General features: G+C 47.5%; 1 protein-coding gene across 4 annotated transcripts in view; it reads left to right on the top strand.

The window, feature by feature from the left end:
• Nucleotides 1-1,751: 1,751 nt before the first annotated feature.
• CMKLR1 (chemerin chemokine-like receptor 1) overlaps nt 1,752-13,658 on the top strand; it is a 48,757-nt gene continuing 36,850 nt past the window's right edge. For 2 of the 4 annotated variants that reach the window (XM_066260316.1, XM_066260304.1), the window contains exon 1: nt 1,752-1,946. The gene's annotated coding sequence lies outside the window, so the exon portion shown is untranslated. Of the gene's footprint in view, nt 1,947-5,744; nt 5,805-8,189; nt 8,293-13,658 lie in introns of those variants that run through there. The other 2 variants (XM_066260314.1, XM_066260310.1) reach the window with 2 other exon arrangements.

The raw sequence follows: 13,658 nt of genomic DNA, 5'->3' as shown, positions 1-13,658 counted from the left end.
CTTCAGTGCAGAGGCAAAGGGCTGGGCCCTGGAGCTGGACAGCGAGGCGGAATCCCAGCTCTCCCACAGGCCCGCTGGTGGCCTTTCAGCGTCCCAATTTCCTCACTGGTAAAATGGGGACAGAAGTAATAACTGCTTCCTAGTGTTGCAGGGAGGATTCGGTGCAAATGGCCAGCGCAGTGCCTGGCTGATGGTTATTGTGATTTTTTTTGTTGTTGATGATGGTGATGATGACGTGATCATGCAGATAATACACCAGGCACTGTGCTTAGCTGGGACAAAGGGACAAAATACAATCCCTTTCCCAAGGAGTCCCCAGGGCAAGGGAGAAATACCCTAACAGGCAGGGACTATACCACACCAGTGCCATGACTGAGGAGGGGAGCCCAAAGGGACAAGAGGAGACCAGAGCAGCCCCCAAGAGGCAAGGAAGGCTTCCCAGGGGGTGGTCCCCAAGCTGAGACCTGAGGAGGGAGCAGAAGACCCTTGGAATAATAAATATGTCCATAAGAAAATAATTGGATAAGTGGGTTTATTACAGTTAAAAAGTTGGAAAAATGCCTGACCTGTGGTGGTGCAGGGGATAAAGTGTTGACCTGGAATGCTGAGGTCGCTGGTTTGAAACCCTGGACTTGCCTGGTCAAGGCACATATGGGAGTTGATGCTTTCAGCTCCTCCCCACCTTCTCTCTCTCTCTCTCTCTCTCTCTCTCTCCCCCCCCTCTCTAAAATGAAAAAAAAAAAGTTGGAAAAAATAACCTAATCAAACACCAAGAAAGTATTGATCAAATAAGCTATGGTGCATTGAGTCAGTGAAAAAATTAGCAGCTATTAAAACAGGGTGAAATATAAATATATACCTTATCACTGAATGAAAAAGCAGGTTATAACACAGTACACAGAATATGACTGTGTTATTTGATATTTACATATAAAATACATATGTGTGTGTGCATGTTCATGCCAGAGTGCTAATAATCCTGGGGGTCAGGGTTTGGGATGAAAACAGAATTTATATTAAAACAATACAGGGTCCGAACGAAGTTCAAGGTTTTGATGGACTTTGCCAGATAGCTCTCCAGAAATGGTATGTTAACGAATATCCCAAATATGCATGTGATTTTTGCTTCTGTATAACATTTAATAAAATAAAATAAAATATTATAAGACACCATAATCTTTGTTCATTTGATACTTAAAGAAACACCTCATTGCTGCTTTAATTCACAATAAAAAATACAGAAAGGGAGCAGGAGGAGATCTTCAGGTCACGAATAGGGGCAGGAAGGGCACGCAGGTGGGAGGAACAGCATGCACAAACGCCTGGGGTGAGGAGGCGGCCTGGGTCCTCCAGGGCTCCAGGCTCCGGGCTCCAAGGTCCTTGCAGAGAGCACAGCACTTCCCACAGCTGCTAGTAGTCCTGGTTTGAGCTCAGACAGTGGGCAGGCTCCCAGCTGGGCTTGGCCACCAGAGGGGCGGGCTGTCCCCATCAGAGGGGCCTTGCCGCCACCAACACCCACCAGCCCAGTCCCTGGCTGGCAGGGACAGTGTCCCCTGGCAGCCCCCACTCCCCGCAGCTGGCCGACCCCGCCCTCATTCAGCCCGGTTTCCTGCCCCTCCCACCCGCCCTCCTCCCTCCAGCTGTTTCTCTGGCAGTCTGTCCCATTCAGGGCAGCAGCTCCAGCCAGCAAGGAGCTCAGGACAGACTGAAGTCTCCTCAGGGTTGTCTTAGGGGATGAGGGTGTTCTTGGGGGGGGCGCTGTGCTCTGCGGGGTTCCAGAGGATGTTGAATAAATAGATGACCTGTTTTCTGGGCAAAAGAGCCACAACCAAAGAACGGTGTGATTGGGAGAAAGAAGTTGTGGAACACAGGTCTCCTGCACAGCCTCGCGTGGCCTGAAATCTTGGGGAACCCTCAGCAAGACCTGGGTGGAATCCAGCCTCAAGGTACCCTGCTTGGCTTTGACACCATCTTGAGGGGCCAGGAAAGGGGCACACTAGCCCAAGAGAGAAGTTCTTGGGTTCTTCTTAACATTTCATTGTTATCAGAATGAATATAACTCTATTATAATTTTTTTTCCAGCTCTCTAAAGTAATGCATGCTAATGGTAAAAAAAAAAGAAAAAAGAAAAAAAAAAAAAAAGTAGCGAGGTCACCAGAGTTGTAAAAGCAGCAGAGAGCACAGGATCTTCCTTAGTGACTGTTGATGCTCACAACAGCCCCACAAGGGAGGCCATTGGTTGGTGACATTGGTTCATAAGATTATGTACTATTTTCAAGTGTGCAATTCTGCCCTGGCCCTCATTTTACAGGCGAGGACAATGAGGCTGCAAGAGGGGAAGGCACTGGCTCAGGGCCGCAGGGATGATAAACGGGAGGGGGGGGCGTGGTTGGCATGAAGTGAGGGTCTTTACCATTAGGCTGTACTAAGTATCAGGACAGAGATGACAAAGGGGTCCTAACCCGGAGGCGGCCTTTCGGGGGTGTGCCTCTCCAGCAATCTCTCGCCCGCTCACCAGTGTACCCATGATGGCCGTTGGGTGCCTGCAATGTACCCGACATGTAAATGTGGATATACACACTCACTGTTTTCTTCCAGTTATTTAAATAGAATTTAGTGGGGGTGACATTGGTTAATAAGATTATGTACTGTTTTCAAGTGCGCAATTCTGTAATACATCATCTCTATATTGCGTCGTATGTTCACACTCACTTGTCCAACCTCTTGTCTGGTATGCTTTCTTGTACTCCACCTCGGACAGTGAACTTCCTTCCCTGTTATCTACATTCCTCCGCTAGACCAATGACTGCGTGGAAAACATGTCTTAGGATTCATTTAATCATTTCTCATCGTGGGTGTTTCCTTCTCCCCCCAACCCCCGCCATAACTATAAATATTGCTGCAGCAACCACTTTAGTCCATTGCCTTTGCATGTTTGTTCGATGGACACCTTTGCCGACGTGAAATCCTTGGGTCAAAGGGTTGCCTGTTCTTTTAAGGCTGTTGAGGCTTTGGCTACATTGCTCTCAAAGGCTGTGCCAGCTTGTGTGCCCTTGGTGCTGTAGTGGGGGGCAGTATTCTCCCAGCATGACCTCTTAAAACTTCCCTGATAAGAAAGGTGAGCTAAGACCTGGCTGCCTCACTTTACATTTCTTTATTAACGCTGATCTGCCTTTATAAGCTTATTGTTCACCTTTCTTTCATGATTAGCCCATTCAAGTCCATTTCCATTTTCCTCACTGTGGACTTGTTGATCTTTTTCTTATTGATATTTAAGAGCTCTTTGTATATAAAGGATAGGGACCCTTTGCCAGTGTTCTCTGTTGAAAATATTCCATGCCCCACCCCCGCCATTTTCAGACTAGCACATTTTAAATAGGTAAGCCATGTAGACCAGCTTTTGGCACAATTACAAGAAAACAACACAATAAGTTCAGTTGACCTTCTGTATCACGGGTTCTGCATTTGTGGATTCAACCAATTGTGGCTCAAAAATCTTCGCCAAAAAAAAAATTTTTTCCCTGTTGCTGACATGTACTATGTTGTTAGGTCTACAATGGATGCATCTGCACTGAACATGTAAACATTTCTTGTAACGTTATTCCCTAAACAGTTCAGTATAACAACTATTTACATAGCATATATGTTGTATTAAGTGTCATAAGTAATCTAGAGATGATTTGCAGAATACGCAAGGATGTGCATAGTTTATATGCAATTACTACATCATTTTATGTAAGGGACTTGAGCATTTGTGGATTTTGGTATCCATGGGGGTCATGGAGGGATGATTGTAACTGCTATTAAGGTAAGTCTGATCACTCAGACATGAGGGGTTCAGAGAGGGAAGTGAGAAGTGGCCAGGCCTTTTCTTCCCATTAAAGTTCTTCCCATTTCCCTTTTGGAATCCCCTACTTCCTTTTCAAGACCAATCTCCTCGCAGTTCGTGCTGTCTCTCCTGCTTCCTCCAGCATGCTCAAAGGAAAAACTTCTCTAAATGCCTCCATTGCAGAAATAAACAGGATTGGCTAATTCAGGCCTCTGCTGGCAGGAGGAGGGTGGCTTGGCATTTTTTTAGGAAAGAGGGTCTAACTTAGACCAGTGATGCTCAAACAGTGGTGTGTCAGGCGCTGAGGAGCCCATGGGAAGGGTTATTTCTCTCTTAGTACACAGGGATCTCCTTTGGTCTCCTCCAAACTTCAGGGAATAGATAAACCTGATTTTGGGAGGTACTGCCCTCTTGGGCTGAGCCCTTCTGAGAAGTCCCCTGCAACTGGGCGCGGTCCTGCTGTCTGTCTCTCCTGCTGGTCTGGGGGCTCCTAGAGGCCAGAATCGGGTATTATTCTCGCCGTATCCTCAGTCCCTTGCACAAGACCTAGCATGTAGTAGGTGCTCAGTAAATGTTCATCAAATACATAAAGTAGCCAGGCCTCAGTTTCACCATCTGTAAAATGGGATGAGGGAGTTAGACTAAAGTCTCATCTCTTAGATGTTTACTTAAGAACTCCTGACAGTTTGCCAAACATTTTATTGTGATAATTTTCTTGAATTCTCGCCATACTTACATGATAAAAGTACTATTATATATGTCCGTTTGATGGATTTGGAAACTGCGTCTTGAGAGGGGGCTCTGATGCTAGAGCTTAATGAGAGAACTTAATGAGAGGCAATAGAGCACTGTGGCTATGGGGTTGGGTTCTGTCATGTGGGTTTGATCCTAGTCTGCCGCCTGCCAGCTTAGTGATATAGAACAAATTATTCCTTATCTTTATGCTTCAGTTGTCCTCATCTAAAAAATGAGAATATAAATAAGATTATTAAAAGATTAAATGATGAGATGGTAGGTGAGGAGCACTTAATTGAGGGCTTGTCATGCAGTAAGGGCTCTATAAATATTAGCTATTATTCTATTATTATTTCTATACTATCTATATTTGCTATATATAGATATAATTATGGAGATAGATATGTTATAAATATAGATATAGATGCTATATATAGATGCTAGCTATACCTTTGACATCCATCTGAGCCAAATAGAAATTATTATTGATTTCTTTACCAGTAGATTATTAGTGCTCAGGTTCCTGCCAGTGTGCAAGGAAACCAAAAGTCAATTTCATTCTCTTTGAGCTAGGCTGCACAGGTGCGGTTATCACTGCCAGCTTTGAGGCTACGAAGTGGACTCAAGACTTCTCCAAAGGGTAATCCCAGAATTGCGGACATCATGATCAATAATCATAAGTATTTTTTAAAGCTTCAGTTTTCTGAGTCAGAATATCTGAGGGCAAGCAGTGGGAGTCTGCATCCTGAACCCGCTCCCCAGATGAGTCTGGTACACCCTGTTGTGTCTACGGCCATAGTACCCTGAACACGCCCGATCTTGTCTGGTACACCCCGTTGTGTTACTTGAACATCTTTTCTTTTGCCTTTGCCCAAGTTTGGGTTCCTTTGCTGTGCACTGAGGTTCGTTTTTATCCTTCCTAAGCAAATATCTATGCGCTTCTTACAAGTCAACATGTCCTGTGTCAGCAATTGAGGCCTGATGTAGGAGAAGTGAAACTTTGTAGTGTTGTACCATAGAAGGCCAGATCGTATAAGCAATCACCCAGCGCCCAGACTGGGAAAGTATTTTAAGCCACAGAATTCTTTTCTCCAATAAAAATATATGGGGAAGTGCAGTTCAAAACAGAGAAAAGTGGTGTTATCCTAGCTGAAACAGAAGTGGAGGCCTCCAGAGTGCGGCTCACTGAACCTCACCATTGTTGTTGAAGGATCTCTAAGAGTCATCATACCTCTTTGCGGTAGGTTGAAAATTGCAAATCTCCACATTGTCATGAGACTGAAATACTTGACCTTTGTTGAATATGCTTTGTGGGCTTAGCCAAGGTACTCTCCTTCTCTGGCCATAATCATTTGTATAAATAAGGAGGTTGAATGTCATATTTGTCAGGGTAGTGGCTGTAGAGACAGATAGACCCAAATGTGTTTAACGGCTCAAACAAAACAGATGTTTATCACAAGGCAGATGTTTCTGAGTGGAGGGTGGTTCTGTCCCACACAATGATCCCATGAGCCATCTCACGTCCCTTCTATCCCCTTGCACGTCATCTTTGACGAAAGAAGGCATGGAGGTGGCATGTTTGCCTCTAACCTTCCTTTCACCACACATAAGAACGAATCATGTGACCAATCTGGTGGCTGGGAAATGGAATTCTTAGCTAGGGTAACCTTTTTCCAGCTACAGTGTGTAGTGAAGAGGGGAGAATGAGTTTCTGTGGACAGCTGGCTGTCTCTGCCACAGATATGGTGGCTGCCTGGGTCTCTTCCATGCTCTGATTTGAAGTCTAAATTTTCATTAGTCAGTCTCAAAGTCAACATGGTGATGCTGTACCCACAAATACTTCCCTCTCCTCAAGATAATTCCCATCACACGTATTGAGTAAATTCCTACATCCTGGGGCCCTAAACACAGATTATCTCGTCCCCATTTTATAGATGAAGAAAATGAGGCTCAGAGAGGTAAAAAGGACTTGCCCAAGGTCACACAGCTCATCAGCAAAAGAACTGAGATTTGAACTTAGAAAACCCTACCCCTTCCTAGGGTCCCATTTTGTGTGTGTGCAAACATGTGTGTGCACATATGTGTATGCATGTGTGTGTGATTTAGGCTGGATTTCCCTTTGGGCTGTATTCCCCCAGCGCTGGGTGTAGGGGGAGTTGGCAGTGCAGGAATCATTGTCCAAGTCCTTAGAATGGACCAAACTTACTGGTTATAAGGCAGCTGGGTGGTTGTCCTGGCCTGGGAAAGCCCAGCATGAGTAAGTGTTATAGTCACTGGCCAGAAAAAGGGAAGGAGATGGGGTGTGAAGACACAGACTCGGCATCAGCGGGTCCTGGATGACGCTGAGGTCTTGAGTAAGCCAGGCACATAGTGGGTGTCTGGGATCGAGTCCCTTTGAGCACCAACCTACGGAGGAGTGAAAGCTGCATTAATGAGAGAACTCAAGAGGAATCAGGCCCAGTTCCTGTTCTTAGGCCTTCAAAAAAGGGGAACTAAACTTGTGCCGAACACTTTCATTCATTCACTCAAAAATCATTTATTTGTACTGTCTATGTGTCTGGCATGCTGTGTGGGGGAAAGATGAAAAAGCCAGGATTATTTGCCCCCATTTTAGAGATAAAAAAAGTGAGGTCCTGATTGGTTCAGTGACATGCCCAAGGTCACTTGGTGGGACTAGGACCCGGGGCTCCTGGTTCCCGGCTAGGACTCTGTCTATGCCTCTGGCTGAGGGGGAGACCCTGGGCCAGGCCTCAGATGCAGGGATGGAGGGTGGGCAGCCACTTGTGCTGCTTCTGGACTCCAGGACATGCTGTTTTTAGACAAAATGAGGAAAATTAGTCAACTTCTTTATCTTTTCCTTTTGGTTTGACTCTATTTTTGCATTGATGGCAGAGAAAGAATAGAATTTCTTGCCCTGCCGGATGGAACTGAGAGGTAGTAATTCTACAGGGTGCTATCAGAGAAAGAGATATTAATGTTCGGCTGGCATCTATTGACAGCACAACATGGCCATCGACTCCATGGACAATTGCTCTAGAATTCAGATCTCAGCTCTGCCCCTTAACCTCCTGTGGCTTCAGTGTCCTCACCTGTAATGTAGAGACAGGGTCAGTGCCTACTTCATAGGGTCATTGTGGGATTCAGTGACTCATCTACAAAAGCATTGAGTACCTCTCATGGTCAACGCCACAGAAGCATTTCTATTTTTATTCTCAACAAAGCAGGCATTGAAATTCGCCGTTGAACATCTGGATTGATTTGGGCATCTGGTGCCTTGTGGCCTTGGGTTCCTAGGCTAGGAAAGGTCATTTTGGCTAGTGTCCTGGATTCATGCCTCGCCCTATGGAGAAGTCCTGGGCTCTGGGGTGGGGAGTGCTCCACCCACTATAAATGTCCTCTGGTAATCTTGGAAGTACTAACATCTGACTCAGCAGGGTGGTCAACTGCTACCAAGGCAGAATGTTGGAATCAGTTCTGCTTTCTTGGAGTACATGACTTGGGTCCTCTGATCCCAGCCCTGGGCTTGTGCTGAAGGCAGCTCTTGTGCAAGGAGGTGGGTGAGTGGGCGATTGGGGCAAGAATCAACAGCTAGCATACTCAGTTTCACCTTCTGGGACTGATGGGTCAGAGAGACAGGCGAGCCGGGGAAAGAGGATGTGACGTAGCCAGAAAGACCTGGGTTCTAGTCCGGGATTCGGCACCCACCACCTGGGTGAGGGTGAGCTCAGGTACGTCACCTAATCTCTCTGAGCCTTAGTTTTCTCTTACAGTTGTTGAGAGGGTGTCTGCAATGTGCAGGCAATGGTCCGAGGTGGTGGTTAAGGACAGGGGACATGTGGAATAAGCCCTTCCCTTGTCATTTGAATTTGGTTGAACAGTTTTTAGAATCTATAAATTTCTGAGTGTGAGATAAAGTAAGAACTCAGTTAGCCAGTGTATGAGTGTCCTGTTGCCGTTATAACAATCACCACAGACTTCGTGGATTAAAATAATTTTAATGTTCTGGAGGGCCGAGGATGGAATCAAGGCACCACAGGGCTGGATTCCTCCAGGAGGCATTATTCCTCCCACCACAGTGAGGCATAGCTCAGACATTGATCTGCCTCTATTCCAATCCTGAGTTTGGAGACTGAGAGTTCAGATGGCCAGTCTTTCGGGTACAGTTGGCTCAGCAGGGCACTGACCTATCAGAATAGGCATAGATGTCAACAACCAATAAAGTTGTACCAGGGCATGTGGGGAGATTGTCAAGCGTGACCAAGGCCCCAGGCTTTGCCATCTTTGAGGCTGGATACAAATACCTGCTCTAACACTTGCAAACCTCGTGGCTCTGAGCAAGAGAGTTTTCTCATCTGTAAAATGGGATGGCAATATGGACGCCACCAGGTGGTGTTTAGAAGGAAAGCAATGTGCCCAAGTTAAGGGCATAGCACGGTCTCTGGAACGTGGTAAGGGGCTCCCCATAAATCAGTGATTCCAGGGCAGATTTGTTTCCCTCCACGCTGGGCCTCTCTGTGGTGATTTCTAGATATGCGAGCCCTCTGTTTCTGCTCCAGGCTGGGGATAAGGTCAAGCCTGGCTCATGGCTGCAAGGAAGAGAGCCACTTCACATTCCCTCGAAGGAAAGGGCCTTATTGTTGAGGATGTGTGTCCTTGGGTGGGTGGATGGGGGTGTGCCCACCACCTAAACAGCTGCCCAGCCAGGTTTGTGTTCAATGAGACAGTTCTCAGTATCTGACATGGCTCCAGGGAACGTTATTTCGGTCCCGGCAGCTGTAAGACGCTGCAGCTGCTGTGTTTGCTGGTTGGTGTGGCTCAGTTTCCTCCCATTTTGTCTCTTTCTGAGTTTCTCTTTTCTGCTTCTGGCCTTGCTACTGAATGGCTCCACCCTCTCTCTGAGTTGCTCGTTTAAACACCCCGGAGGGACCGCCCTATTGGTTTATTTTCTCTTGCTAGAGTTTCCATTGGGTCCCTAATGAGGCTCACGTTTCTCTCTGATGATGGACTAATACCCCTCTCAATCTGCAATCATCATTTCCAGTAGGTCCAAGAAAGATCTTGAACTGACATTGGATTAAGTTGACATTGATCTTGACATTACCTAGTTGAGGGGTAGATTTTTACATTGCTCACTCAGGAGCCAGGGCAGGTATCCCCGATTCAATCACACCCTTCCCTCTTGCTGAAACCAGATGTTGCAGTCATTTCTCTCTGTGTTTCAAATCATCCCAAAACACAGTGGCTTGAAACATCTCATTTGTTCGCGATCTGTAGTTGAGTCGAGTTCTGCAGGGGCGGCTCATCTTTCTTCCATGTGGTATTGGCAAGGTCAGTAGGGCTGCATTCAGCTGGGAGCATGACTGGGGCTGGGCCATTCAGGACGCCTCACATCCTGCGGAGACTCGTGCTGTCTCTGTCCGTGTGGCCGAACTGCTTGGACTTCTCTACTTGGGGGCTCAAGGCTCTGGGAAGAGTCAAAGCAGAGGTTGCCAGGCTTCTTGAGACACAGGACTGAGGATGGCACAGCATAAGTTCTGCCATATCGTGCTGGTCACAGCAAGCCACCAGGCCAGCCCTGATTAATAGGAGGAGAAGTAAAGGGAGGCAAGACATGCATTTACGTGATTAGAGGGAGACGATGTGAGTGTCTATCTTTAAAGACAATTTACCATCCAGGCTTGACCTTAAAATTCGATGGATGACAATGATCATTGGAGAGAATTATTTGTCATCCCTGAGTGTCCTTGTCCATTCATCTGCTGTAACAAAATGCCACAGAGTGGGTAGATTCTAAACAGCAGAAATCTATGTCTGACAATTCTGGTGGCTGAAAGTTCCAGATCAGGGTGTCGGCATGGTTGGGTTTTAGTGAAGGTCCTCTTCAGGGTTGTGTACTGTGACTTCTTGCTGTGTCCTTGCATGGTGGAAGGGCTAGGCATCTCTCTGAAGTCTCTTTTATAAAAACACTAATTTTATGCATGAGATCTCAACCCTTACAACTTAATCATCTTCTAAAAGCCCCACCTCCTAACACCATCACATTGGGAGGAGGACTTCAACATGAATTTTGGGGAAGGCACAAGCATTCAACTAGCACTGAGCTAGTCCCCACCAACATTCGCTGAGCACCTACTGTGTGCCAGGACACAGGGAGAGACAAGCCCTGCCCTTAGAGGGCTCCCAGTTGAGCTCAAAGACAGGTGTGTAAATGGGTGTGTGGGGGGAGATTCATCCAGCCAGAAGGTTGCCTTTAACACACACGGGAGTCAATTGCTCCTGGCTCACAAGCACCTATGATGAGTCCATCCATTGTCCGTTCAGTTCAGTTGGTAAACACTGGGCCATTTTGACTGTAAGCTTATTGTTTTGTTTTTAATTTTTTCCATTGACTTGAGAGAGAGAGAAGAGAGGAAGGGGGAGAAGGGAGAGACAGAGAGAGATGCATCAACTCGTTGTTCTACTTAGTTGTTCCATTTAGTTTTGCACTCATTGATTGCTTCTTATACTTGCACTGACCAAGGATTGAACCCATGACCTTGGGGCTCCAAGACAACACTCTATTCACTGAGACACCTCCAGGGCCTGCAAGCTTATTGTTAAATGCACTTGAATTAGTGCCTGCCTGGAGCATTTAGTGTGCAAGGTACTACAGGAGCAAAACACGGGTAGCATTGATCGGAGAAGTCAGGAAACAACCTCGAGAAGGAAGCATGTACTTGAGCTGGTTCCAAGGATGAGTTGGCCTTGAGTGCTTGGAGGAGAAATTGGCCAGAAATAAAAGATATTTCAGGCAGGGAGAGCAGCGTGAGTGGAGATTTAGAGGCTTGACGAGTAAGGGGTGTCTGGTGTGGTGGGTGGAAGCAGGGAGTGGCCGGAGGGAGTCTGGACATGCTGCAGGGTCTCGAATGTCCCATCCAATTTCTGGGTGGCCCAATGCACTCCATTCTACCGGGACAGCATCTATAGTCCCCCAGCCTTGTCCTCTCCAAACTCGGTGCTTAAACTTGAACATTTGAATAATGGAAGATTTCAGACAATCTCAAGCTAATTGAATTAGAAATTCCAACTTGGCATGCGGGTTTGTGGCTTTATCTCCTGGGTCATCTGTTCCGTAAACCAGCTTGGATAAAAGACTATTTCTCTGTTATGGTGGCTTTTTTGGCTGAATAAATGGGTCCCCTCTCCTACCATGCCCAGGACTTGCTGATGGAGGTAGGCACAGAGGTTGGGAGAAATGCAGGTGTTTCTTTCAGTGTTAAAGAGAGTTGATTTAGGATGGCACCCGTGGCTGATCTGCGACATGTTTATAAGGGGGAAAGAGATGTCACCACTGCCCCCTGAGCCAGGCTGGGCATGAAAATGTCCTCTGGCTTCTAAGTGTGGGAGGGGGGTGACTGACGTCAAGAGCTAGTCCCTAGGGAGGACAGGCAGTCTTCAATCTCTTTTATGACAGACCAAACTCACAGGGGGCCTCTTCAACTGTCAGGGATTTGGGTCATGAAGATAAAGGGTGTCCCCTGAGTAAGAATGGAATGGCCACCTGGTGGGTAGAAGCAGATACTCTGCTCTCATGCACCCGTTTTGAAACCCACTTCTGCGGCTTGCTGGCTGTGTGACCTCGGAAAGGTCACTTAACTGCTCTGAGCCTCAGTTTGGTCCACTGTGATTTGGGGATCATAAACGGGTTCTCCTCCTGGGGGCAGTATGGTGTGGTTCACATGGGATCGTGTGTGGGTGACAGGGAATTGGGGCTGAAACCCTACATATGAGGGGGCTGGCTTCAGCGGTGGGGAATGGTGGGGACCGGAAGTCCTGAGGCAGGAGAGAGAGGCTTACAGATGGTGCCAGAGTTGTAGCTCTGCCCAAGCTCTCCCCTCTGTTTCCTGCGTCGGTCTGAAAACAGGGCGGAGGCCTGGGCCGCCAGCCTCACTCCTCCCGGGGGAAAGCAGGTCCTGTCTGGCCTAAATGGGCCTTTCTTTTGCTGTTTTTCTCTCCCCTCCTGTGAAAAACCTCAGACAAGAAGGAAATCAGAAACAGGGCTCTGGGGAGGCTCAGGGGCGGCTTCCCGGAGCCGGCTGGGCGATGCCCCTCACCTCTCGTCCTGGGTTCCTGGTGGGCCTGGGGAGGGGCCCATTCGTCAGGCTGGGGCCCTGGGCCTCCTCCCTGTCCTGCTGGGTGGCCCTCGCCCAGGCTTGCTTTCCTTCTTCCTTTTTTTTTTTCCATTAACTTTATTGGGGTGAACTTGTTTAATAAAATCATATAGGTTTCCAGGCTTCCTGGTCACTCCGAGTTCTTGGTCCGCTCCCAGCCCTGGCCTCTCACGTCTGCCGGCGGCCAGGGGAGCCGGCTGCGCCCCCAGGTTGCTCCTTCCGCGCTGTTTCCCAGCCAGGGAGAACTGGCCGCTTTACCTCGCAAATCCCGGCCGGGCTTCCGCCCAAGCCCACTTCCTGCCACCGCCAAACTGTCTTCTGGGGCCACCCACTCCTCTTGGAGGGGTCATGGCAAACTCATTGGAAACATGGGAGGTGGGGCACACGGTCCCATTTTACAGCCAAGGAAACTGAGGCCCAGAGAGAGGATGTGTGCTCATTCATTTAAAAAAAAAATTTTTTTCTATTGATTTGAGCGAGTGAGAGAAAGAGAAAGAGAGAAGCATCAACTCGTTGTTCTACTTAGTTGCTCCACTTAGTTGTGTACTCATTGATTGCTCCTCGTATGTGCCCTGAATGGGGATTGAACCTATGACCTTGGCACTCTGAGTTGACGCTCTATCCACTGAGACACCCAGCCAGGGCTCATTCACTTTTTCTTTGTCAGCCAGCCTCCCTCTCTGCCTTTGAGATGCCCCCTCTTCCCCAGTGGTGTTAGCTTTCTGCTTTTCCATAGGGTCTGTAGCCCAGGGATGCAGTTTGGAGTCAGGCAGACCTGGGTTCAAGTCCTGTGATGTCCCTCGATGACCAGCTGGTAATTTCCAGACGGCTACCCTCCCTCAGCCTCAATTTTCCCACTTGTAAGTGTTGTAAATGAGAGTGATGACAGCATCTACTTTGAACTGTGCAGTGAGGATTACATGAAATAATTGTTATAAAGAGAG

Source organism: Saccopteryx bilineata, chromosome 2 (assembly GCF_036850765.1).
Source record: "Saccopteryx bilineata isolate mSacBil1 chromosome 2, mSacBil1_pri_phased_curated, whole genome shotgun sequence".
Classification (NCBI taxonomy): Eukaryota; Metazoa; Chordata; class Mammalia; order Chiroptera; family Emballonuridae; genus Saccopteryx; species Saccopteryx bilineata.
This window is presented reverse-complemented; position numbering and strand designations above follow the sequence as displayed.